The sequence below is a fragment of the Marmota flaviventris genome, chromosome 1, assembly GCF_047511675.1.
Source record: "Marmota flaviventris isolate mMarFla1 chromosome 1, mMarFla1.hap1, whole genome shotgun sequence".
NCBI lineage: Eukaryota > Metazoa > Chordata > Mammalia > Rodentia > Sciuridae > Marmota > Marmota flaviventris.
Window position 1 is genome coordinate 22,303,493 of NC_092498.1, and position 27,921 is coordinate 22,331,413.

Sequence of the window (27,921 nt, forward strand, 5' to 3'; positions counted from 1 at the left end):
ATGGCCAGGGACTGCTTCTCTGGAAGCATGCGCAGGGAGGAGAAAGCAGTTGGTGACAAGAAGGTAAGGTTAGAACAATTGGGAGTTTGTGCTGTGGAGGTTGTTTGGGGCAGGAGGACCCTGAGCCTGGGGCTGAGGACCTGCAAGAAGACATGGCAGCACCTGCACTCAGGTCCTACGGAAGCAGGAAGGAGGGGTTAAGGGGACACCTGTAAGGATAAAGCCTGGGATGGAGGAGGGATGAGTCCTGCAAACAGAGGGGAGGAAGGAGCCCGCCTGAGTGTGGCTCTAGAGTCACTCACGGTGGCAGAACACTGATGCCTGACTTCCACCCCTGCTCGCAAGTTTCTTCCTCCTTTGTCCTCTATGGGCACTCCCCTTCCTGGGCCACAGCCCCCCTTTTAGACTTGGCCACCTCTTCCTTCTCTCCCAGAGAACTCCATGCACCCAAGTCCCTGAAGTCCCACCGGCTTCTCCCCTGTCCTGGTAGTTCATGTGAAAGAAGCAGTCACAAAGTGTTACAGCAGGGGACACTTCAGGGGTCTTTTTGAAGGAGGAGACATTGAAACACTAGGCTTCGGTTTTTGTCAGGCAAAAAGGAATGCAGTGGGCAGAGAGTCGGTTGAGGAAGCAGCCTGGGTGATGAGCTTGGACTATTTGGGAGATGGCTGGGGCTTCTCAGGTGGCCAAGACGTGCTGAAACAACTGGGAAGGCTGAAAGGGAAGGCTGGAAGGGAAGGCTGGTCCTCCCTGCCATGCTCTTGAACGCCACCCAAGAGAGTAAAGCACTGGGATCTAATGAGCTGTGGGGGATGGGGAATCTCTGTTGGCTTTCAAAGCTGTCAAGGTCTCTGCCAGCACTGGTCAGAGGAGACAGCTCTGACCACCACCTGGTGCTCTGTCCACCTCTGCTGTGGAGTGTGGTCGTTTGGGGAAAGCCCTGCAGTCAGTCTGGCTGTTTTTACATCTGGGCCCTACTGTTCACTAGCTGTGCATGCTGCTTAACCTCTCGGTGCCTCAGTTAATTTACGTAAAGAACTTCCAATCGTGTTCAGCAGATACTAAGTGCATTAGTAGTCAGCAGAATCTTAATCACCCCATAGAGGACAGCTGAGCACCAGGCCATCTGAGCACCAAGACGCCAGATTTTATTATAATGGCAGTAATAACTACCTTCTAATGAGCACTTGAATCAGTATAAGCACACCCTGCTAGCTCCTTCAGATACATTAATTCCTTTAATCCCCGCAACTCTTTGGAGTAGTTATTATTATCCCCATTATATGGATGATGAAATTGAGGTTTAGAAATATTAAGTAATCTTCTTTCTGTCACAGAGCTTAAAGCAGGAGGACTTAGACATAAACCAAGTCCTGTGTGACCCCAGAACCTAGGTTCAGAGCTCCCACAAAGCCCCACTTCTCCCTAGGATTGCAAGCTCCCCGGAAGGCTTGGGGTCTCCGTGTGGACTCCGCTACCAGGGAGAGAATCACAGACCACAGAATCGCTCACCTCCTTGACAGTCACATTTCTCACTTGCATTTATAAATGAGCATTTGGGTTTGCAAGTCAGTCTCTTATGACCTGGGTTGGGGGTGTGGTTCCGGGCCATAGCTGCACATTCGATTTACATTTTTAAAATCCCAATACTCAAGCCACTCTCAGGACCAATTAAATCCAAATCTCAGGGACTGTGACCCAAGCATCAATATATTTTATAGCTCCCCAAGGCATGCTAATGCATACCAAGGTCATGAACGCTGGTTTAGGGTGAACCAAAAAGGCTGCATCTAACAGACTCCTGCAAAATTAGGCACCTGATCCTGCAATATCCTGAGATTTGAAACCTGGTCACGATGGCCAGGTATACACTGGAGTTGACAACAGTATCGCCTCCCAGTTCGGGGGGTTGGGGTGGGGGGGGACCGAGTGGGGGATAGAGGGAAGGAGCACTGGGCTCACAACCAAGGCTGTGCCTCTCCAGCAGAGATAAGCCTGGGCTGTCCCTCCAGCCAGCAAGCCCTGTCGCAGCATCAGGCCCTGTTCAGCCTCCCTGACTCGGACCATGCACTCGAATCTGGACATTTGGCTTTGAGTCGCAAAATGAGGACTAGAGCTTTGCCTGGGATGTAATAAGTGGAATAAAATGTTATGGGTCTCTCTGTGGAGAACGGCGGGGGTGGTAGGGCAGTAACCAGAAGGGAGGAGAAGGCTGAGGGCAAATGGGTAGCAGCTCTGGGGTCTGTCCCCAGTGGCAGATAGAACGGCTAAAGTAGAATCCTCTGAAGAATCTGGCAATCAGCAAAATTAGCATTCAAACTGCCTCCTTCAGACATCGCTCCCAGCAGCCAAGCACCCATCAGGGGCCGCAGGCTCTGATTCCTGCAATAAATGCGTAGGAAAGTGTGCTGCTACCAAACCTCTCGGGAGGCCGGGAGGGAGGGGAGAGCTGCCTGGCGATGTGGTTCAGGGAGCAGAAGGGTCCTGGAGAGAGTGACAGGCAGAGGGCAGCAGACTATGCAGAAGCCCAGGACCCGCGTCAACGCCCATGGAGGACCAGGGTGAGAAACTGAGACAGCCGCTCTCCGCTGAGATGCCACAGGAAGCTGGGCCTGAGTCAACTGTGGGAGCACTGGCTCCTTCTGGAAAGTAGAAAGAGAAGAGCTGCCACCCAAAAGAAAATGCTGCCGTGGTGCCACATGCAGTTGTCACCTCTTGTCACTAGTGATCAAGACAGCCCACAGCCACCACATTCCCCTTGGCTTCAATGAACTGGGGATGGAATTTTTTCTGTCTTCGACCCTGAGCTCTCTTAGTGCATGTATGTTAGCAAACTCGCAGCCGTAAAATCTCCCTCTGTCCCCCCACAATGTTAATGGCCCGCCCAGCCCCTGTCCCATTTCACCCCCCAGGAATCCCTTTCTCAAGGGCCTGGGAGCCCTCTTGATTGTCTTCCTGCAATCAGGAAGGGCAGGAACCTACCTTCCATAGGGACAATTAGCAAACATAGATAGCCCTTAACATATAGATGCCCCATGAGATTGTGGCTCCCTGAAACCTCGTGATACCTAGGAAACACTGGAGGTTACACCTTTCATGGTCCATGTTCTACACAGGACATGGATTTTAGAATAAACATTCCCTCAAGTTGTTCCACCTGGGTTTGCAACAGAACTCCAATACCCACTGGGCCCTGCAGCTTGCCCCTCAACCCGTTAGATGGGAAGCCCCCAAGCCTTCCAGACGGCTGAAACCCATCCTACTCCCTTTCTGAGTCTCTGTGAGAATGTGGTGGTGACGGTGAGGAGCAAACACCCCTCACTGACCTCACAGCCCTGTCCTCACAGCTGCTGGAAACATGCTTTGCTTCCACATCACCCCCTTTTTGTGTCCTCTCTGTTTTAGTACCGTCTACGCTGGACCACTGCCAAGGATGACCTCAGAATTCCTCTCTCTGCAGCAGGAGGGAGAGCATTCTCCTTTCCCCAGTCCCCTACTGAAACCTCCAGCACAGTTTCTTAGATCCCAAAGGAAGCATTCCTTTGCATTTATGCTAGTTCTCTCTCCTTTCCAGGGTCAATTCAAACACAGTGTCACTATATCCAGGACTCAGGTCTTTTCTTTGGCTTTGGCCAGCCCACCACTACCAATTCCTTCCTTCCTTCCTCGTGATCTTCCCACTCCCACCCCAGGGATCCCACTGACCCTCGCTGAAATCTAGTTCTCTTTCAGGGTCTCTCCAGTCCACCAACAGAATCAGCGTAACTAGAGGCAAAATAGAGAGGGTCCCAGCAGTAGGGGTGCTGCACCTCAAAGCCTCAGCGTCAGCCCCACAAATACTGGACTTAATCTGTGGCTCATGTTCACGCCAGAGGAAGTGATTTTCAAGGACAGTTTACAGATTCTGGTCACATGACCTCCTTACCATGTAGCTTTCAGCCAATTACTGCACATGATTACTGTCCCTCCTGAGATTGAAGTTTTCTCCATCCAGGAGTCCAACTGAATTAAAAAAAAAAAAACTTACTTTATTAATATGTTTAATAAGAGGGTAAGAGAATAATAGTTACTAAATTTGCAAACTTTATTTCGTACTTCCTGTGTTTCAGCCACTGCATGCTAAACCCCATATATCTCATTTAATATATTCAAAACATATGGAAAAGAAAACTAGAACTTAGAGAACTTGAGCTATCTGCCCAAGTTCGCACCATTTAGTCCTAAGACATGAAGCCAGAGCGCCTGAACTCCTCTTTGGGCTGTGCCACCTCCTCACCATGATGCTTTGGGACTCCCTGCCCCTGGATTTAATTTCTCTCTCCCACCCAAACCCAAACCACAACTTCTTGGTACATTTTCGTGAGCTCTTTATGCTGAGAGAAACAGCAGCTTCTGAAAGACTCCCTGTTTAGCTGGGGATTCACCAAACAGCAGACCACCATTCTATGGTTGGTATTTTGTCAGTGTGTTGTGACCAAACCATTTATGCCAACTGTTTACCTCTGTGACCACATAGCCTGGATGTTCCAGATTAATCTTAATTTCAATATTGTCACCCATTTTTTACATAAGCCACAGTAGATTAGAGAAATGATAAGATAGTCACCTCCAATAAGAGATTCCCCCTCTGCTTTTTGCATTCGAAAGGATGCAATTCCTTTGTCAGATTTCTCTTCCAAATTCCCTGGGCTCTGCAGACACAGCCGGGGTCTCATGTGCAAGCCCTCATTTCCTGATGAGGTAGTTTGAGCTCACTTGCTCGTGGCTGGGGCTAATTTACACTTTAGCAAAGTGATTGTGCCACGTGGCGTAATCACCACAGCTGAGGCTGAGCCTCCGCAGTCACAGCGCTGGTGTTTAATTAGCCTCCATATACCTATTGACTGCCGCCATGGTCATGAGCCAGTCTCTACCCATGATGGACTTCTGGTGGTAGTACTACTATTTGACAGCAGCCTGATTTTCTCCCCTAGAGAACAGACAGCAGATTGTCATAAAGCACTGGAGCAAGTCCTTCCCACTGCTGTGCCATGGCACGGAGCCCTGCATAAACCTGCCTGGATCACACAGACTGGAGGCCCCACCGGGGCCAGGAACACATGTGGCCAGACATTCTGTTGGTCCTGGAGTAGACAGCACAGACCCTCGCCCGCCCGCCCATCCCAACACATGTGTTTACACAACCCTCCTCTGGGCCACGTCCAAGACATGCCAAAAGTATCGTTGGCCAGGGGCCACAGAGGCCAGAGTTTCAAGTGACTGATTCTCAACTGAAAGCAGGTGGAAGGCAGAGATTTACTTCCTCTAACTACCAGTATCTTCCCTCCAGGTGACCTCACGGCCACTGAGCCCTTCACTGATGTTGCCAGCTACCTAAAAGCTGTCTCGTTCTGTTAGACAGAGAATGATGCTCATGACGTGGGGCGGAGTATGAGGGAGGGTCTCCCCTCTCCAATAACTCAGCATTTGGATACATTTGAGATTCTCTGACTCTTTGATTTGAAGTGAAAGGAAGTTTTATTAAAAATATATCCACACAGGTCAAAGCATTAAGTAAAAGTCCAAGTGTCCCTGCACGGGGGATAAAGGGGAAAACTAGACGCCTCCAAGCTCTCCAAGCAAGAGCTTCAGACCTGAGGAAGAGAGGGGGCAGGGCAGACAAACCGTCTGGCGAGACAGCAGATTGAAGCAGGCATGACTTTATTTGGCCACTGCTGATCCATCGCACAATTTCAAGTATGTCCATCTTCTGCACACCCGTTGACCTGCATGGCCGGCTAGTGGAGCAAGACCACTACAAGCTGTCAGCAATGAGCCGCGGGTAATGAAGGCCAGACCAGAAGGTGAGCAGTATGGTCGGAAACCCAGAGAGCCACAGCAAGATGTCAAAGGCAAGTCTATGTGGCAGAGTGGAGTTCAGGGCCTGGTCATGGTTAGACCCCAAGGGAGCCAAACAAGAGAAGCCAAATCCAGTGAGGGTGTGAGAGTCCAAGCTGGATCATTCCAGGTCAGAGTGGCAGGAGCCAGCAGGAAATGAAAAGTACAGAGAAGAATCCAGAGACAGCCAACTAAGTTCCCCGAGGACGTAGGGGTAGTCCCTCTGCTCCTCATTAATAAGCTTTTAAATTTGTCTAATGTACATTCTTTGATTTGTAGATATTTCTGAAAAAAAAAAAAAACAAGCATTGTGGTTTTGTATGCATGTATTCTCACTTGCAATAAATAGCATTGCACCATAGATCTCCCTCAGCCAGCGCTTGGTGGTTACTATGTGTCTATCCCGTCCTCTGTGCCCAACTACTGCATGGGGCAAGCGTCCACCACCCTGCAGCATGGACCTCTCTGGTGAAGGTAACTGAGATTGCCACCAACCCGCCCCACCCACCCACAAAACAACAGGGTATGAGCATCCTCGCACACACCACTATCAACCAACGGTAGAATTTCCTGGAAATGTGCCCAGGAGGAAAATAGACAGGTCTTAAGGGAAATGTGTTCTTAATAACCTAATCGTGTGAGATGGGTCTGCAAAAGGGCACACCACCAGCAGGGCAAGGCGATTCCTGTGGCTGATGTGTTGGTCAACTTTTTGTCATTGTGACCAAAATATCTGACAAGAGCCACCTAGAGGAGGAGACGATTTGTTTTGGTTCATGGTTTCAGAGGTTCAGTCCCTGGTCAACCAACTCCATTTCTCTGGGCCCAGGATAAGGCAGACCATCATGGCAGAAGGGTGCTGTGGAGGAAAGAAAGCTGCTCAGGTGGCCAGGAAGCAGATCAAGTAAGGGGCTACAGGGAAAATGAGTGCTCCCAGGACACACCCCCGTGACCCACTACCTCCTGTCACATTAAACCTACCTCCAGTTACCACCCAGTTAGTCCATTCAAACTGGGATGTACTGATCTGGTTACAGCTCTCAGAATCCAATCATTTCACTTATAAATATTCCTGCATTGACACAGGAGCTTTGGGGGGACACCTTATATCTAAACCGTAATAACAGCCAAGGGTTCTCTTTTGCTCCTTTCAGTTCATCTCCATCTATACCAGGCACCTAATAGCATTCAGACAGAATATGAGCAGTGCTTAACTTCTACCCCAGATAAGTATTCTGCAAGAATGTGTATGTTTGTAAAATGCTTCTAAATGTTTCCTGTTCATTTCAAAGCACAAAATAACTAAGGTGTATGAGTTAGTTTTCTGTCACTATGACAAGTATCTGAGAAAATCAACTTAGGAGAGAAAATATTTTGGAGATTCATTGCTTTAGGCCTATGGCAAGGCAGAACATCATGGTGAAAAAGTGTGGGAGGGGACAGCTGCTCAACACATGGCCACCAAGAGGAAGGGAGAGAGAAAGAGGCTGAGGACAAGTGCAACCCCCATGGACACATCCCCCAAGGACCCACTCCTTCAACTAGTTCCCATCTCCCACAATTCCCACCACCTCCCAATAGTCCATTCAGCTAGGAATCCACCAGTGGATTAATAATCCATTGATGGAATCAGAGCTCTCAGGTCCATTCACTTCCCAAAAGCCCTACCTCTGAACGCTGCTGTATTGAGGACCAAGCCTTCAACACATGAGCCTGTGAGGGACATTCCAAATCCAAACTATAACAGCCTATTGTTAGGCAATGTGTTTTCAGCTGGTCCCAAGCTCTTTGGCCTACAAGGTCCCATTATCAACATCCATAGACACCCACAATACAGTGACGGCTCCAAAACCGGCTTTGCATCAACTGTGACTTTGCTAGTCCAGTGAGATTCTGAGCCAATACACTGAGCCCTACGTTGGTGCTTCACTCGGCATGTTTTGATGTGTTTTGGGTAGTGAGTTATCTATTCATATCTCTCTTACCCACCTTTGATATTTCACTGGATCATTCTACTCTCTTCTAATTCAATACATTTAACGTGTATGTGAATAATGGCAATATACAGAGATATGACTCAGCCTCTGCTGCCCAGACCTTGAGGCATAAAACTATACCTTGAATCTATAGTTCAGGGACACTAGCTCTTTGTCTTTTCTCTTTATATTTTCCCGCTTCTTGATTGCATTTCCTCCTGTCTAAAAGTGACCCCCATCCTGCCTAAAGGTGAAGACCAGTGTTCCTCATTTCTTTTCATGTAATTATTATTCTTTCACCATAAATCAGATTGTTCCCAACAGCCATTGTTCCCATTTTACATGGTAATGGGATTGTTAGCTAAATGTATAATAACCCTGTGAGGCCTGCATTTCCTAGCTTTCTTGCAGGTGGGTCTGGCCTTCGATGAAAATCCTTATGCAACCTTCTTTGTCACCACCTTATCACTGGCTGGAAAAGGGGTGTGACCGTGAGAGCTGGAGCGCCCTCTTGGATCGTGAGATGGAAACCTAGTGAGGATGACAGAAACCACGTGGCTGGATCGTGGGTCTCTGATGATTATTGAGCTGCTAGAGAGCCCAGGACTACTTACCAGCATTTCAAATGGGAAAAAAAATTAACTTCTTTCTTGAGTACACCACAAAAGTGTGTATTAGCCTAGCTAATGCATATATGTTCCAGAGCCCCAGAAAAGTTTACTGTAGTAAATATTTCAGGCTTGTAAGGCCATAGTATCTCTATCCAACCATTCACCTCTGCCCCTGTAGCACAAAAGCAGCTATAGATAATATGTAATCAAATGGATGTGGCTATGTTTTTAAAAGACTGTATTTACAAAAATAGGCATTCTTTGGGTTGGATTTGGCCCATACACTACAGTTTGCCACTGCTCATGAACAGTATGGATTTACCTGTTTTTAAACATTATGTAAATGGTTTCACACTCTATGTATACTTCTGCTACTTGATTTCTTTGATCAATTTTATGTTTTTGAAAAATAAAATACTTGGGACTCAATCTAACAAAAGAGGTTAAAAAAAAAAAGACCTCTACAATGAAAACTACAGAACACTAAAGAAAGAAATTGAAGAAGGCCTTAGACAATGGAAAAATCTCCAATGTTATTAGAGAGGCAGAATCAATACTTGCCAAAACGGCCGTACTACCAAAAGTGCTATACAGATTTAATGCAATTCCAATTAAAATTCCAGTGATATTCTTCATAGAAATAGAAAAGGCAATCATGAAATTTATTTGGAAAAATATGAGGCCCAGAATAGCCAAAGCAATCCTTAGTGAGAAAAACAAAGCAGGAGGCATCACAATATCAGATCTTTAATTCTACTACAGAGCTATAGTAACAAAAACAGCATGGTACTGACACCAAAACAGACATGAAGACATGGAACAGAACAGAAGATACAGAGACAAACCCATGAATACATCTCATACTATCTTATACTTGACAAAGGCACCATAAACACACATTGGAGAAAAGATAGCCTCCTCAACAAATGGTGCTGGGAAAACTGAAAATCCGTATGTAGCAGAATGAGATTTAACCCCCATCTCTGACCTTGCACAAAATGCAACTCAAAGTGAATCAAAGACCTAGGCATTAGACCAAGAGACCTTGTGCCTACTAGAAGAAAATGTAAGCCCAAATCTCCATCCTGCCAGCTTAGGAACCAAATTCCTCAACATGACCCCTAAAGTGCAAGAAGAAAAGCCAAGAATCCATAAATGGGGCAGTATCAAATTACAAACCTTTGATGCAAAGGAAACAATCAAGAAATAAAGAGAGAGCCTACAGAATGGGAGAAAATATTTCCCACCTGCACCTCAGTTAGAGCATTAATCTCCAAAATATATAAAGAACTCAAAACAACTTAGCCCCCAAATAACCAATAACCCAATCAATAAATGGGCAAAGGAACTGAACAGACACTTCACAGAAGAAGAGATACAGTCAATCAATATATGAAAAATTTTCAACATCTCTAGCAATTAGAGAAATGCAAATTAAAACTACACTCAGATTTCATCTCATTCCAGTCAGAATGGCAATCATCAAGATTACAAGTAACAACAAATGTTGAATAGGATATAGGGAAAAGGTACACTAAAAACTTTCAGGTTGAAATAATTATGTTGAAGGTCTTCCCTGTTATTTCTAATTATTAATTTTCACAAGCAATGTCACAATTCATACTTAATGTAAATGCCTCCTGATGCATGTGTGAGAGTCTCTAGAATTCACACCTGGGAATGAAATGATTGTGTCCACACAGTGTGCATTTCCATCTTTACTAGCTGTTTCCAAACTTTCTCTCCATGATGATACCCAAAAAAAAAACGTCCAGTGTGTGATGGTTCACCTTAGTCTACAATCTTACCAGTACTTGCTATTACCAGTCCATCTGGTGAATCAGAAACATATCTCACTGTGACTTTAGTTTGCAATTACCTGTTTCCTAAGAGGCTGAGCATCACCAATGACACAAATACCTTCTCATACATTCCCTGGCCATTGTTATCTCCTTTTTTTGTAAAACTCCCTGATTAATATCCCTTAGGTCTTCTCCTCTTGGATTATTTACATTTTTCTCATATTTTAAATACTAATTATTTATATTTCATAAATTGTAAAAAACATCTTTTCCAATTATGAAACTTGACTTTCGACTCATACTTTGATGGATGAATGTATTTGATTTTAATATTGAAAAATCTATCAGAGCCCTCACATTGGCTACTGCTTTGGGCACCTGGTGTAAGAAAGCGTTCCCACTTCCAAGGTCACAAAGACATTCTCTGATGCTTTCCTCGAACATTTTGAATCTTTGCTTTTCACGTCTAGGTCTTCAACACCTTAGGATCAATTTTAGGAGAGGTTTGGAAGAGAGAGAGTTTTGTCCTTTCTGGATTGCCGAGTATCCCCACGCTCTGTCTTAATAGCTCTGCATTCCTGAGAGAGGAGCAAAGGAACTTGACACCTGTCCAATTCCCACATATCCATAGTTTCATTTCTGGAATATCTTTCCTGTTCCTTTTATCTTTCTCTGTGCAGATCCCAAACTGTCCTATTCCTCATAGCTTTAAGGGAAGTCTTTATTTCTGATCCACTCCCCTGATTATTATTATTTTTCCCCAACCAGGATAGTTTGGGTCCTTCCGTTGTTCTCCCAAATAAAATTTACTATCATTTCATCAGTTTCTGTGAAAAAAAAAAGTTATTGGGATTTTTGCCTTGAATTGTATCCAATCTATGGATTTGTCTGAAGATGATGGATATCTCTACAATACTAAGCATTCTTAACCACCGTGTCTCTTACAGTCCCACAGCACCAGATGAGAATAATTTGGGGCAAATTTATGGCCAATGCAGGGATTGTTGATGAGTGGTTCTGTGTAGATACAGACAAAAGTCTCCACCGCCTGGATACACGTTTCTGTCCTTGGCCCTGTCCTTTTCAAAATCTCTCTCAATCAATTATTCAGATGTCACTAACTTGGTAGGTAGAGCCCATGCCAGAGATGACATAATCAAAATTCAGAGTCGTCTCAACAGTCCAGTGAGCCTGGCCAAAGCCAAGAAGATAAAACGGAACAAGTGTGACTGCCCAGCCCGGCAGCAGGACAGAAATCCACTTGTGCAGATGCAGAATGGTTGCAGAGAAAGTACCGATTTGGCAGCAATTTATACAAAATGGATTTTGTGGCCCAACTGAGGCTGCTACGCAGTCATTGATCACAACCCCAATATGCAGCGAGGCGATGATGTGGCTGCTTAAAGAGCTCAAGCAATCGTAGGAAGGTACAATATCCAGGTCGTTGGATTGCTCTGGGGTAATCCGGCCACTTTCGCGGTGCGTGCTTCGTCTTTGCAGCCTCACCACCCATCTCTCGGGGCTTCTGAAGGTGGATAAACACAGTGGTGAGGGATGTGGAATGCTCTCCACCGAGATCTGAAGAAAGATGTGCCCCGGCTGCCACTGCTCTCCTGGCAAAGGAACGACGAGAAGGCCACAACTGTCCAGCCCACTCAGGGGAAGACGGACTCACCAAGCAAGTCCCAGAAATGCACTGATGGGTCAGGCAGCGGGAGTGAAGCCTGCGGAAGGTGTGCGAGCAGCGGCCGGGAGATCACTGCCCAGGGGAGGAGCGGGCAGGACACCTACAGTGGGGGGAGCCCTGCGTGGGGAGTGGCCACGGCTGTAAGCTCAGACCCCCCTTCTGATGGGTGCAGCCCTAGCTTCCTCCGTCAAGATACCAGGAAGGAACAGAAACAGGCATCCTGCAGTCACTCAGAGGAGGGCACACGGCAGGTTTGCCCAGGCTAGGAAGGATTTCATCACCTCTATTTTTTTTTTATCTTTATTTGTTCTTTTTTTAGTCACATGGCAGTAGAATGTGTTTTGACATACTGTATATACATGGAATATAACTTCACATTCTGGTGATTGTACATGACGTACAGTTACAACAGGTCGTGTATTCATATATGAACATAGGAAAGCTAGTCCAGTTCATTCTACTGTCCTTCCTATTCCTACTCCTTTCCTATTCCCTCACTTCATTCCCTTTTGTCTAATCCAGTGAACGTCTATACTTCCCTACCCCACCGTGGTGCTTATCATGTGTTAGCATCTGCATATCATAGAGAACATTTGACCTTTGGCTTTTGGGGATTGGCTTATTTCATTTAGCATGATAGTCTCCAGTTCCATCCATTTCTTTATGGCTGAATTATATTCCATTGTGTATCTGTAACACGTTTTCTTTATCCCTTCATCTGTTGAAGGGATAAAGCCACCTAGGTTGGTTCTATAGCTTGAATATTGTGAATTGAGTTGCTATTAACATTGATGTGTCTGCATCACTATAGTTGGCTGATTTTAAATCCTTTGGGTATAGACCAAGAAGTAAGATAACTGGGTCAAACTGTGGTTCCATTTCTAGTTTTTTGAAGAATCTCCATTCTGCTTTCCAGAGTGGTTGCACCAATTTGCAATCCCACTGGTAATATATGAGTGTACATTTTTTCCCCACATCCTCATTAACATTTATTGCTTCTTATTTCCTTGATTGTTGCCTTTCTGACTGGAGTGAGATGAAATCTAAGTGTAGTTTTAATTTGCATTTCTCTAATTGCTAGGGACGTTGAACATTTTTTTATCTATTGGTTTACCATTTGTATCTCTTCTTCTGTGAAATGTCTATTCAGTTCCTTTGCCCGGTTTTGATTGGGTTGTTTTTTGGTGTTAAGTTTTTTTGAGTTCTTTATATATGTTGGGGATTAATGCTCTATCTGAGTTGCAGGTGGCAAACATTTTCTCCCGTTCTGTAGGCTCTCTCTTCATGTTCTTGATTGTTTCCTTTGCTGTGAAGAAGCTTATTCGTTGATGATATCCCATTTAGTGATTCTTGATTTTACTTCTTGCACTTAGAAGACTTGTTGAGGAATTTGGTTCCTAAGCCAACATGATGGAGATTTGGGCCTACTGTTTCTTCTAGTAGACACAGGGCCTCTGGTGTGATGCCTCGGTCATCGCCTCTTTTATTGAGAAGAATGAAGTCATTTATGAAATATTTCAAACATTTAAAAAAAAGGATAGAGATAACAAAACAAATATCATCTATCCACCATAGAGAACTAACAATTGCTACGATTTTCCATGTTTGCTTAATGTTTATTAAAAGAAAAAGACATTATAGGGATGGTGAAGTCGACCATAACTCTCCTATCCCACTTCCTGAAGTTGCATATGTTCCTTTCATCTGTGTATTTGATTCTTGCAACACACTTCCACAAAAACATACAGTATTACTCTATGTTTTTAAAATAGATAAAAATGGCTTGATGCTATTATAATACTCTGCAACTAGTTTACTAAGAAAACCATTACAACTAAGGCTGAAGCTGTCGTTTCTGAACCCATCCCCTTGTCCATATGTGACTGCTTCAGAATAAACCGTTCAAAGTAGCAAAGCCACACACCATAAATGTCACTAGATTCTGCCTGACTGGTCATACTCCCCAGCATTATCAGAGAGTTCCCATTACTCCACACTTTTGCTGATACTTGGCATTATCAAACCTTTAGTTTTTGATGAATTGATAGGCATGAAATGACATTTCACTGTGGTATTTGAGGGGGTTACATTTAGATACTAGTAAAATTAAATGAGAAAATTCTATGTATATAGAATTATTTTCCTGTGAATTGCTTTACCTTTGTCCTTTGGTTATGTTTGGAGACGGGTCTGTAGTTGGTATGGAATTGTGTAATTGTTGATACACTCTGGATATTTATCCTCAATGGTCAGACACGGGCCAGTTATCTTCTACCTGTGACTGCTTTTGCTCTCTAGCTCTACGCTGACATGTTCTCCATTTATGCCTACTCAGTCCTCCCATGTCATCTGCAATAGTTGCTGTCACTAAGAAGGCATGGCTTTACCAGACTCATCCTCTGGCAGGTCGTTGCTTTTTTTCTTTGGCATGAAACTTGCAATTCCAGTAACTTCCATGGGGGGTGCTTTTGTTTACCGTCTGGGAGTTAGGTTTAAAACTGAATCAGTTTTCATTTAAAACATTACATTCTTAAACAATTAAGAATGTGAAGAAAGAATCCTGCAGAACAGGAAGAAATCTTTGCTAGCTACTCTTCTGATAGAGGATTAATACCCAGAATACATAAAGAATTCAAAAAGCACCAAAAAAAATCATAACTCAATAAATGGGCAAATGAGTGGAATAGACACTTCTCAAAAGAAGAAGTCCAATTGGTCAACAAATATATGAAAAAAATGTCCAACATCTTTAGCAATTAGGGAAATGCACATCAAAATTACCCTGAGGTTTCATCTCCCTCCAGTTAGAGTGGCAGCTGTCAGGGATACAAACAACAATAAATGCTAGAAAGGATGTCGGGGGGGAAAGGCATACTTTAACAATGTTGGTGGGATTGTGAATTATGGAAACCAATAAGGAGGTTCCTCAAAAGACTAGGCATGGTACCATCATATGACCCAGCTATAGTAGTCTTCCACATTTATCCTAAAAAATTACAGTCAGCATGCTATAGTGGTACATGCATCCCCATGTTTATAGCAACACAATTCCCAAGCACCAAGTTATTGAGCCAGCCGAGGTGTCCATCAGTGAATGAAGAGATAAAGAATATGATGTATATACACCGGGGAGTTTTATTCAGCCATAAATAATGTCATTTGCTGGTAAATGAATGGAACTGGAGAACATCATGTTCTCAGAAAGACAGGGGTCAAGTGTTTTCTCTCATTTGTGGAAAGGAGAAAGAAAAGAAGAAAAAAAAAGATGGATGGATCTCATGAAAACATGAAGGGAGAGCGAGGAGGGGAGCAGGATGAGGGGGGAGGGAAGAGGGAGGTGCTGGAGAATGATTGACCACATTATACTGTTAGGTCGTGTGCATGTACGAAAATGTAACAACCAGTCCCACTGTTACTGTATAACTATAATGTACCAATAAAAGGGGGAAAATGAGGGGCTGGGGATGTGGCTCAAGTGGCAATGCCCTTGCCTAGCATGCATGAGGCCCTGGGTTCGATTCTCAGCATCACACAAAAAAAATAAAACAAAAATATTTTTTAAAAGGGCGGGGGGAAATGACATGACATTGTTTAATCATCAAAAATCTAATTAAGAGCAAAGTTTTAAAAAATAGGACACCAAAATACAAGTCACTAACATTACTGACCACCTTGAGAAAAGCAATTGTTGATTCTATCTCCAGTTCTTTTTAGTATGAATGACCTTGATTCATGCCAGCCTTCCGTGCTCAGCAGGACAGATAGAGTGCCGCCTAAGGTTGCCATCCCACGAGCTAGGCTGATTTCAGGTCACCAGGGCTTTCTGGAGGAAGGAAGGGAAGAAATCAAAGCCAGGAATCATGAGCTTGCTTCAGTATCGTAAGACTGCTTTCCATTCCTGCTTGGAGCTCATCCTGTCACTGTACAGAAACGCCTGTTGCAAAACTCAGCTGGCCAGGAAGCTGCTGGTCATTGCACTCTGCAATTGGCCACTGTGATGGCTGCTCCCAGCTCCTGCTTCCCCCACTCCTGGAGGCCCAAGAGCACATTGAAATCATTCATCACTCTTTGGTGTCATTTGTTGGCCATCTCTGTCCTGGACCACAGGATTTTTTTTTTTTTTTTTTTTTTGTCCTGGGGATTAAACCCAGGGATCCTTAACCACTGAGCCGTATCCCCTGCCCAGTTTAATTTTTATTTTGAGACTGGATCTCACTAATTTTGCTCAGGGACTCACTAAGTTGCTGAGGCTGGCTTTGAATTTGTGATCCTCCCTCCTCAGCCTCCTGAGTCACCAGGATGACAGGCATGCACCATCACGACCGGCTGGAACCACTAGATTCTGGTGAGCACAAGAAAGTAGCTTGACCAGAGGCAGGTATGCAGGAATACAGGACAGCAGAGTGCCAGGAGACAGGAGAAGCTTCTCCGATCAGCTACCATATTGTTTCCCACTCGGTACAGGGTGAGACAGGCTCCTTTGATGTTTTTCACAGTTCTTCATATGCGTGGTTTTTATGTTATCCAGACATTTTTTAAAAGATCCATGTCTCAATCTGTATATGGGGTAAAAATGGGAGCTCATAACCCACTTGAATCAAATTGTGAAATATGATATATCAAGAACTATGTAATGTTTTGAACAGCCAACAATAAAAAATTAAAAAAAAAAAAAAGATCCATGTCTCGGAATATTATTCTCTCTTAAAAAAGGAAGGAAATTCTGACCCATGCTACAACATGGACGAACCTTGAGGACATTCTGCTAAGGGAAATAAGCCAGGGACAAAAGGACAATCAGAGCAAGACTCCACAGGTCTGAGGTACTTCACAGAGACAGAGAGTGGGAAGGTGGCCACCAGGAGCAGGGGAGGGAGAAATAGAAAACCATTTCTTGAGTATGGAGTTTCAGTTTTGCAAGAAGAAAGAGGTCTCTGGAGACAGTGGTGAGGGTTGTGCAACAGTGTGAATGTTTGTAATGCTACTAAAACTGTTCCCTTAAAGATGGTTACAATGACAGACTTTATGTTACATATATTTTGTCACAATTTTAAAAGCCCGTTTCTTTTGTGGCTTCCCCAGGAAAGCCTTGCACCAGGAACACACATGATACTCCAGATTCTCATCAAGACATTTTTATCAGTGCTTACAGGTGTTTCCACAGCATTAATTTACTTAACCCTCACCATAACCTTGCAAGATCAATATTTCAGTCAGATTAATAGGTAAAGAAACTGAGGCTCAGAAACATTTTGAACTTTCTGGTTAGAGGGATCCAGGTCTCTAACTCCATGGAAATGTCATTCCCAGGGTTGTTCCCTGTGTTTATTTACCAACCTGGAGATCTGGAATCAAATCCTGCAGGCTCAGGCTCAGAGGAAGTGTTCCAGAAGCCTCTACAACATCAACAGCTGAGCATACATGTTCATGTGTCAACCACGGGTCAAGGAGTGTGACTGTGATAGGAAAAAATTACCACTTCACATATAGGGAGCGAAAACCCATGAACTATCCAACTCCAAAGAAGTAGAGAGGTTTACCTGTAGCGCCCTGATAGTGGGAACTAAATTAGTCCAGCCATTATGGGACACAGTATGGAGGGTCCTCAAAAATTAAAAACAGAACCACCACACGATCCAGTGATCCCAGATATAGGATATATATCCAAGGGAAATGATATTAGGATCTTATAGAGATATCTGCTCTCCTATGTTCATTGTAGCACTATTCAAAATAACCAAGATATAAAAAATCAACCTGAATGTCCACCCACCCATGGATGAATGAGTATGTAGTACAGGAGATATATATATATATACACACAGACACACACACACACATATATATATACACACACACACAGATAGATAGAGAGATAGATAGATACACACAATGGAATATTATTCAGCCTTTAAAAAGAAGAAAATCCTGCTATTTGTAAAAACATGGATGAATGTAGAGGGTATCATGCTCAATGACATAAACCACAGAAAGATAAAAACTGCATGATGTCACTTACATGTGGAATTAAAAAGACATAGAAGCAGAGAGTGGAGTGGTGGTGGCTGCCAGGGGCAGGGGAAGAGGGAGACTTGAGGGATGTTTCTCGATGGGCACAGAGTTCCAAGTGTGCTGATGAATAAGTTCAGACGTACAGGACAGTGCCTGTGGTCAATACGCTGTATTGTATACTCGAAATGTGCCAAGAGGATAAATCTTAAGTGTCTCCACCACAAAAAAAAGAAAAAAAAAGTGACTACCTGTGGTGATGACTATGGACACAGCAATTAGCTGGACTGTGGTGGTTTTGCATATATTTGCATATATTTCATATATATGTGTCAAGAATATCATGTTGTAAACCTTAAATATACACAATTTCTTAAATCAATCCTTCCTAAATGAAGCTGAGAAGAGAAGGCAGCACAGCCATTCTCAACACAGGCCACCAAGTCACAGGCAGAACTGGCCTCCGAGTTGGTTGCCATTGGCAACGTAATGCAATTCAGTCCCTATGTCCTTGGCATATGGGTGGCTTGCTGTCCTCGGGCTTCACAGCCTGAGGCATCTTGCAGGGACCACGGCTCGCACAGAGAGGACAGTCTGCAGTCTGTCTTCTGGGGGTGCACCCCCCCATCCCTGGCCCTTTGAGCTTTAGGACAGGGAGCTCTGGGGCAGCGCCCTTCACCAAGGAAGCGGAAGGGAGAGAGATTGGAAAGGGAAAGGAAATGGCAGCCGGGAGCCAACAGATGATGCTGAATGATGTGAGAGTGTGTGGCTTGAGAAGGATTCTTCTGGGGCCAACAATCTGATAGAATTCTAGAGGCCTCTGTTGCTGATATTAGGAGGTCATACCGTCACACCCAGCGTCTCTGCCTGGTCCCTGCCCACCGCCACCCTCACTATTTACAGAGAGGTGGCAACTGGCAGGAAATCCTAATTCTTGTTGTTGTTGTTGTTGATGGTTTTTCCTTTAATATTATAGTTTGGCCCTCCTTATTCTCCTGGGCTCTGTCTCCACTTCTCCATTCCCTGCTCTTGCCACCTCTTTTGTTGCCTCCCTCATCTCCTGGACCTGAGAGAGAACCGCAGGGACAGAAGCATGAGCTGGAGGGGCAGGCGGTAGATGTCCCCACAGAGCAACAGAGGAGCAGGCTCAGCCTGCGCGGCCTCCTTCCAGCCTTCTCAGGAGCCTTCCTGAGTGGGAAGAAGTCAAGCTTTTGCATTTGCAGTTAAACCCTGTGCCATCCAAAGCACGTCTGCACGAGTCTCACTCAACGGCTAAACACATAAAGTCAGAAAAAGTTAAAACAAAAAATAACCCACCCCAGCAAAGCAGGGCTATTTCAATCGACAAGGAAATACCTCTTCAGGCTTTCTAGATCTTTCCGTGAGGTCTCACACTTAGCTTGGACAGACGAGGTTCATGCACAGAAAATGCATTCTACTAACCGTATTATGAAGGAGTTGTGTCCGTCAGGATCCAACCAGGGACCTCAGGTAAGTGGCTTCACCTCTCTGGTGCTCAGTTTCCCTCTTTATAAAACTGAAGAGGGGATGGGAGAGGAACACAACACCTCTCCACCCTGCCCAGGTCACAGGAGATCATGGGTCTCTTCAAAAGCCACTGAAAAGGCCACCTGAGGAGCTTGGCCTTTACTTCTGAGGCCCGCGTCCCCTGCATCCCACCAGGCCCTGTTCAGGACATGCGTCACATGTCCCTGAGCCCCTTCTGTGTGGGTCTGGGCTAGATGGGGTCAGAGGGAAGTGGGGGGAGGTAGAAGATGCCCAGCACAACTGAGCTCTGCAGAGGCACCGCAAGGTCAGTGTCTACAAAGAATGCACGAGAGGCAAGAGGCGTGGGGTGCCTCACCCTCCAATACCAGCTCTGCTGTTCCCGTGTCCCGCCTGTTCCCCTCGGCTTCCTGTTGTGCTCCAATGACAATAACTACACAGCCTTTGAAGCTGGTCAGGACGAACCTCAGGGGTCAGCTTTGAAGCCAGGGTGCCAAGACAGGATGACGCTGACAAAGGCAAGTTGAAGCCTGGCTAGCGGGACCCAGGGGGCCGGGCACCTCTGCCAACCCTTCCCTGGTCCTTAGGGTTCCAGATCAGGACAGTGCAGGAGTGCCCGCCCCATGGCAGGCACACCTGAGGGCTGTCACTGGACCCTCAAAAAATGACTTTTGAACATTCCCTTCCAGCCAGAGGCCCCGGGGAGGCAGAGACCTTGTTCTGCACTGTAAAGGGCCACCTCACGCCACGCCAAGCCACCTGCACCGCTTCAGGAACGCCTGAGGCTGGTCCACAGGGCGCTGTTGTCACTCAGATCAACCAGCTGGTTAATTTTGTTTGTGTCAAACAAGATTCCTGGACACGCCCTTTTCCTAGCAAAGAGGCATCAGAATCTCTCCCTCCTCGGGATGGAAGGGATCTTCTGGGGTCATCTAAGTGTCCTTCTCCCTGAACCGAGCTCCCACAGGGTTCAAATGACAGCAGAACTGAAGCCTCCAGCCTGGGCCTGCTGGCATGCTCAGCCAGGACTGAGAAGGAAAGCACATTACCCTCCTGCCCCGGGAAGGAGGTCAGTTCTTTGCCTCACCTGCCAATCATGACAATAGCAGCAGCCAGCGCTTAGGGAGCCTCTATCTAAGCTGTGCCATGATGTCTTCTGATTGCTTTTCCTTTCATGCATTAACTACCTAATTCTCACCCTGGTCTTCCTCGAGGTTCCTATGTCAGAAGTGAGAATACGGCTCCAGAATATTTATATTGTATCTTTTCATAGAAGATTCTACCATCAAGATGCCCGTGAGAAGACAGTTCCAAGCGTTCAGCTAGATGGAAAGGCTGACCTATGTGAGGACTGAAGGGTGGGGGCACTGGGGGTGTGCTTAGTCCTTAGCACCCCCTATATACTGTGGGCAGAAGCCGGCAAGATGCCCACCCAGGAGTAAAAGGATTGCAATGATCACAGGTACCAGGTCATGAGTTCAGGACAGGCGTGTATCTTGTGCTGAATCCAACCTAAACTGCCCCAGATTAAGGCCTGATGCCTATAAAAAGTCTGCTTCTGGCTCTGCACTTGACCCACAGGAACACAATTCTTCCTCAAGGTGAATTTAGACCTAGCTTTTTGGGTTTCTGCTGTTCTCTGCTCCATCAAGCTAAAACAGCTGGCTAGTGTGTTGTACATCCACAGAGGCCAAGCCAGCACCTAGCCTGCTGGATCATGACCTGGCCAGGGGTAGCTGGGTTGGCTCTAGGCATCCTGAGCAGGGCAACAGGTAGATGGGCAGGCCTGGAAGTTGCCGTGCATCCAAAGCAGAGAAGGGGATTTGTAGTTCTAGCCTGAGGGCTCAGGTGTGTGTGCTGGGCAGTTCCAGGAGCAGGTGATTAGTATGGCCCTGCTCTCTGTGCCTGTGGGCACAGCAGCCAGCTGTGGCCACAGATGCACACACAGAGACCTGAGGGATTCTGTTGCCATTTTCATTGTTTGAAGGGACAACATCAAAGATCTGCTGTCCAGACCCTCACTGTCTGACCAGCTGGTGGGCTGCCCCTGTGGGTTGAAAGAGCTTCACAGGAAAAAGACTAGGTGACCTGTGATCAGGTACTTGGAAAAACAGGTTCTTAAACTTTCTAGCAACATTACAAAATCCCCAGTGGGGTTTGTTTAAACGTGCTCTGCCTGGGCCATTCTCAGAGGCTAGAATTCAGTAGATCTGGAGAAACACCTCCCTGGACATTTGTATGTTCATAGACATCCCAGGGAATTCTGTGGCAGACAGCCTGGGGACCTGACTTTGAGAAGCAGCCTGGCCAGCAAAGCACAGTGTCTTCGCTCCTCAAAGAGTGGTCCTTGCACATACAGTATCTGCTCAGGCAGGCCCTGGCCCAACTCTGTTGAATCTGAATCTTCAACTTAGTAAGATCCCCAGGTGATCCCTGTGCACATTGCAAGTTAAGAAGCCCTGCTCTGGAATAGTTGTTCTCAAACTGGCACAAACTGGCAGAACCTGAGGTCCTGTCAAGCACAGAGCACTGGGCCCTACTTCTAGGGCTTTGGATCCAGAAGGTCTGAGTTGGGGCAGGAGAATGTATGCTTCTTACAATTTCTCAAGAGATGCCGATGTTGCTGCTGGTTTGGGAACCCTGCTTTAAGAACCACTATGAGTCTAGAGCAACCTTTCTCTGCCCTGATGTCCATGGTCAGCATCCAGGGAACTTTAAAAACCACTGCTTGGGTCCCCCTAGAGACTGTGGTTTCACAGGTCTGGGACTAGCCTGGGCATCTGGAGGTCTAGAAGCTCCCCAGTTGATTTTAACATAGAGACAAGATTGACAGCCATTCATTGTTCTGGAGCCAGACAACCTGGGCAAAAAATTCAGCTGATGGCCTAAGAAAAGTCACTTGGACTCTTCAACCTTAAATTCCTACAAGTCAAAGTGATGAGAATTCTTAACTGTCTGGGTTACTATGGAAATTAATGGTATAATGAAAGTAAAGTAAAGCAAAAAGTGCATTGTAGTTACTTAATTCCTATCCTACCAACTTCCCCTGACACTGGGGAGCCTCTAATAACTGCCCTGAACCCCAAACTCCATCAACACATGCTCCTTAAGTCAGGCCTGCTGTGTTCCAGCACCTTCCCAGGTATTGGGAATACAAATGCGGAAGGACAGACCTGATCCCTTAAAGACCTTGAGTTACCCAAGGAGCTTAAACTCCACTAGAGGAGGAAGGGAGAGAAGTTTATACCTGAAATTAAAATGTAAACGATCCCATGAAGGAAACAAGAGGCCAAACTTACGACTGTTTACACAGGCGATCACTGGTCATGGAAGGCCTTTCTTTTACCTGATCTCTGATGGAAAGAAAGGGTCTCTCTACCTTAGTGGCACCCTTTGACGGCAGGCATAAGGACCCTTTAGCATAGAATCTGTCTCCCAGGCTAGATGCAATCAATCATCTCCTGATGGTGGCAGTGGAAAAGGTCGATGCTATAACACAGACAAGTCTGGGCAGAAAATTCTGACCCTTTATGAGGGATGGCAGTCACAGGCTACAGAGCAGAGCTAGTCTGGAAAGGACCACCCTTCCTGGCCAAAGCTGCGGAAGCTACTGAAGCCACGGTCTTGAGGACATAGCAGATGCACCAAGGGCTAATCACATGGCCGAGGTCCACGAGAGACCAAGACTCACTTGAAGCCTCAGCATGGTCCGGTGGCGAAGAGGAAGGGGAGGGCAGTAGAAAGGCAGGTCACGACCTTGCTTCTCCAAGGTGACAACAAGCAGTCCCAAGCCATCGGGATTTCCCTTTCAGTCTGTCTATTCAAGTCCATTCATTTAAATCCTCAAATCCAGTCATGTTCCTAGCAAATACTGAGAAACAAAAGCCCAGGACCCATTCAGAAGGCACTGATACAGTCTACAGAGACAATTAGACCAAAGGTGGAGACAGACCCCAGCCTCTGCCAATAGTCAAGAAAACAGAGGAGCAAGCACTGCAACGTGCTCACCCTGAAACTCCACATGCCAAGAACCAGACAGCCTCAGACACGCTCCCCCTGGGCGCCCAGATCCTCCAAACTCCACAGGCAGAGGCGGACTCACAGATGAGGAACCCCAAAGTTGGGTGACTTGTCAGAAGTCCCACAGCCAACCCCACAGCGGTCCCCAACTTCCCTTCCACCTGTGTTGGGCTCTTTATACTGTCGTGGTCCTCCTGCGGAGGTGGAGAACCTGTGGGTGGGTCCCTCCAGTCCATGTTGAAGGTCATGCTCACGTCCAGCAGCTCTGGAAGGCTGCGGCTGCCCATCCCCCACCCACAGTCTGACTGGAGAAGGGCCTCAGCCATCTACCCATGGAAATAGTGGCTGGGGATGGCTCAGAGATTTAATTTACACTCTTCAGTGGGTCCCCAACAAGATGTCAGCAGGGAGTCTTTCTCCACATCTGTGTCTCAGAGGCCTGTGGGCCAGCCTTCTGTGTGTTTGTCCAAGTCCATTTCTCTGACCCTATTTTAACTCCATATATCTAAATAAGAAAACTGACTTGGATTGAGCGCTCATCATCCACCAAGTGCCTTAAAAAAATCTCATTTAATTTCATCTTTGCAACAACCTTATATGGTAGATATAACGATGGCTTTTTTCCCCATGAGGAAACCAGGGCTCAGAGAGGTCAGGTGACCAGCCCAAGCTAGTCTACCTAGAAAGCATTTGAATTTCAGGGTCAGGCCCTACAGTAGTCTTTGTTAATCGGCATACCACATTGACCCTCCCTCCTGAGTGGCTCTTCGCTGACCCCACCTGGAAGTTTCTACAACACTGTGCACCAGAGAGGCAGAGGTCACCCCAAGGGCACATCCTACCCTCTTAGGTAAACCTGATCTTTTGAGCACCCCAGCCTTGCTTGAGATCCATGTTGGTTTATCATCATTCCTGGCCTAGACATATAGCTACCAACACCAGTAAGTTACATTTCCTGACAGATCCAGTTGGATTTTTGTAAAGGCTTCGTAACAAAACAGCTCTGCTAAGCCTTCCATGAAGGTGTAAATTGCTAATCTGATTTGAATGTGTCACTGGTTTGCTTGGGTCCCAACAAAAGGTTTTGATACAAAGAATAATAAATAAAAGTTTCTGATATGAGCTCTTCCCATATTTAAGCTTGAAATGAATTCTTCATTGACTGTTGTCAGAGCCAATTTCTGTGTTTTTAAAATGGGGCAGCAAGCAAGACAAGGACAAGACAGAAATGAACCAATAAAATCAGGAGCAGGGATTAATTAAGGTCCTGGAGTTTGCCACAGAACAGCGACAAAGGGAGATGGTAATAGCGTTTCTTCCAAGAAAGACAAGTTAGGTTTATATATATATATATATAAGTTTCTGGAAAATAATTTAATTTTGACACCATCTCCACAAATCAACTGGGCTTATCTTTCTTCCATGGAGAGTAAAGATTGCCCTTTTTCTGGACAGAGGGGAATCTCATTTCCCCTTTCCTTATCATTTATTAGAAATCAAAATATTGTTTCAAATGGATGTGTTTAATATTTCAGACTGTGTAATGTGTCCAGCACAGAAGGGCAGTCACCGGAGGCAAGCGACAGGGTTAGAGAGAAGACGAACGAGATCCTGAATTCCATGACTTCTCGCCCATCTATCCCTGCCTGTCCCGTGAGGCTTGGCCACTCCCTCATTCTTGCCCTCCCCTAGTCTACAGTCCAGATATGTCCCCACTGCGACATCCACTGTTGACACCAAATTCCTTTTTCCAAATGACTTTGGACATCTAGAAACTAAGATGTGTCCCTACTGAAAACACCACCCCATACCATAGGTAGAAAAGTCTAACAAGGAAAAAAAAGTAAGACCCGGGTCATGTCTATTAGCAACATGGTCCAAATTAGCAGTTTGTTTTTCCTCTGGGGTCTTTTCTATATCACAGAGGTCCCCATGACCACCACCTTCTCTCCTCTCTTCCCGTATCTAAATTTCTGGGGACATATCACTTCCTAGACTCAAGCTCCCCATTTCTTTCTGGGTATTTAAAATTCCTGATGGAGCTGACCTACCTATTATGTCCCATGGGTAGCTATCCCCCTTGAATACCTGATGAACCCCAATTACCTAACATTCCTGACTCTGAGATAGGTAAAATGTAATCCCTCCACTTTATCAAGTTGGCAAGTTTGAAATTCAGTGCGTCAAATTTACCTTTAATGAGGGACACCTCCACTAACCCAGATGACAGGATCAGCAAGAGAGATAGTGACAATACAGCTAACTCAATTACCAAGTGTTCGGGACGTGTGAAGTACTATGCGAATGCTAAGTAATAATGTTATGGCTTCATCTGAAAGATGTGCGTATCACCCAGGAGCATCAGTAAGTCAGTAACATAATTTGCAATAAGTCATCATTAATTAACGCTAAATTACCAGGCCCTTCCTGGGGAAGCAGCATATTAAACTGACATCAGTATGTGAAGAGTTCATTATGGTTAATGCGATGAGAACACAGACTGAAGGACTTAACAGTGGATTAGAAGGTGTTTATGTCCAAACACCTCAATGTGGGCTCCGCAGTTGCCATACTCCAGCGAAGATATTAGCTTATTGCTAAGGAGGATCATGGGAGACTTGGAGATTCAGGAGGAGGCTCCCCCAGCAAGAGATAATGAGGTATTTGAAGACCTGAGAGCTAGCGCTCACTCACCCCTTCTCCTGTTCCTTCCCCTTTCCATGCTACTTCCACCAGAGCCTGGTGGAAAGAAATGGACACCATGAGCAAAGAGGGGCCGGTGGCAATGGTCACCTAGGGCAGAGGGGAGGGCCAGGCTCACCCAGTGAGCAAGACAGGAATAGGTATGGGGTGGGGGGTGGATAAGGCAGCTGGAGGCCTGAGGTGAGTGTTTTGCTCCCCTATCTCCCCCTTCCCCACCCACTACTGTCATAAAGACTTAGCCGTGTTGCAAGTTATCACTGCAAATTGAAACATGAAATGACCCAACATAAATGTGTGAGGCACAGGATGGTAAATTAACATTGGCAAAACTAATATCATCACTAATGGGTACATACATTATAAAAATGAAATGGAAGTCCCCACACAGTGCAATGCTGATTCTCCAACACCCATACTTCAGTTGCCCCAAGACTCATTGCAATGAAGGGACAAGAACTTCTGAACCAGATGCCACATGCTGTCTCTACAGCCCAGTACACCACACCTCCTGTTCTCCAAAGCAAGAGGACGGAGAGGCAAGCGCACTTATTCCCAAGTCTTTACTTGGAGGAACATTTCTTCTGCTACTAACAAAATATGAGTGAAGCCATGAAGTCTTGGTGCGAGGGGTCATTCCTTTCCTGCATTCAACCTTCAGCAAACAGTGAGCGCTGCACAGGCATTCGGGACACGTGAGCTCGACAAAAGGACTTCCCCTCAAGGCATTCTCTGCAAGTGGAGACACAGTGGAGTAGACAAACAATCAAATGTTTACAAAATAGGAGGAACCGAGGAATTCACAAGCTGTGCAGAGCAGGCAGGGGTTCCACAAGAAAGGGAGGAGGCTAGGAGGCCTCTCAGAAAGGTACAAGGGGCTGAAGATCATCTGGGAGTCAAGGTTAGGGTCATTCCAAGCAAAGAGCACAACCAAAGCAGAGACACAAGGGTACATTTCCTTCTATACTTGGAGGAAGAAGCCCTTCCTATCACCGGCCTGTCCCCTCCAGCCAGCAAAGACTTGATGAGGGTGACATCAGATCAGAGCCCAGCCAACCCTTTTCTCTCGTTGGATGGGGAGACTAAAGAGTCACCTGTCCTGAAACTGAAATTTTAAGTGTTAAGCCTTCTCTTTAGAAGCCATTAATCCAGAGAGGTGAGCAGGAAAAGTCATGTGGGGAGAGTAGCCGGGAAAGAAAGAAACACACAGAGAAGAAGAGACCCCCCCGCCCCAAAACATCTGTGCAATTCCAACGCAAGTAGGAGAGAGAGAAAGATGACTTTCCAAGACCAGTCCCATAGCTTCAAGAGGGTCAGAGCTCTGTGCAATACTTGCAATTCCTTTGCACAAAGTCCCCTAACTTAACACAACTGGACTGGGACTTTGGCTGGGCACTCGTGCACAAGAGGCACTGGAGGGTCCTGGGTAGAAATGGGCTAGCCTGCACCTGGCACATGGTGCCCACTCCAGTGGCGATCTCTGCACCCCCTCCCCCATGTTAAACACTGTCACCTGAAAGAAGTCAGAGGCCTGCAGCGAACTGATTGGATTAGGGACACGGGGGCTGGGTTCACCCCAAGATCTTCACTGCTACTCATCAGCTTTTCATAAAGATAAAATCTCTGAAGCACTAGCCTCTTCTCTGGAGAAAGACGTGAGATAAATACAAGGCATTGTTCACAAAGGAGTCTTTCTTCTTTATCATAGAGCTATGGGAAAGGAATTGCTTTCC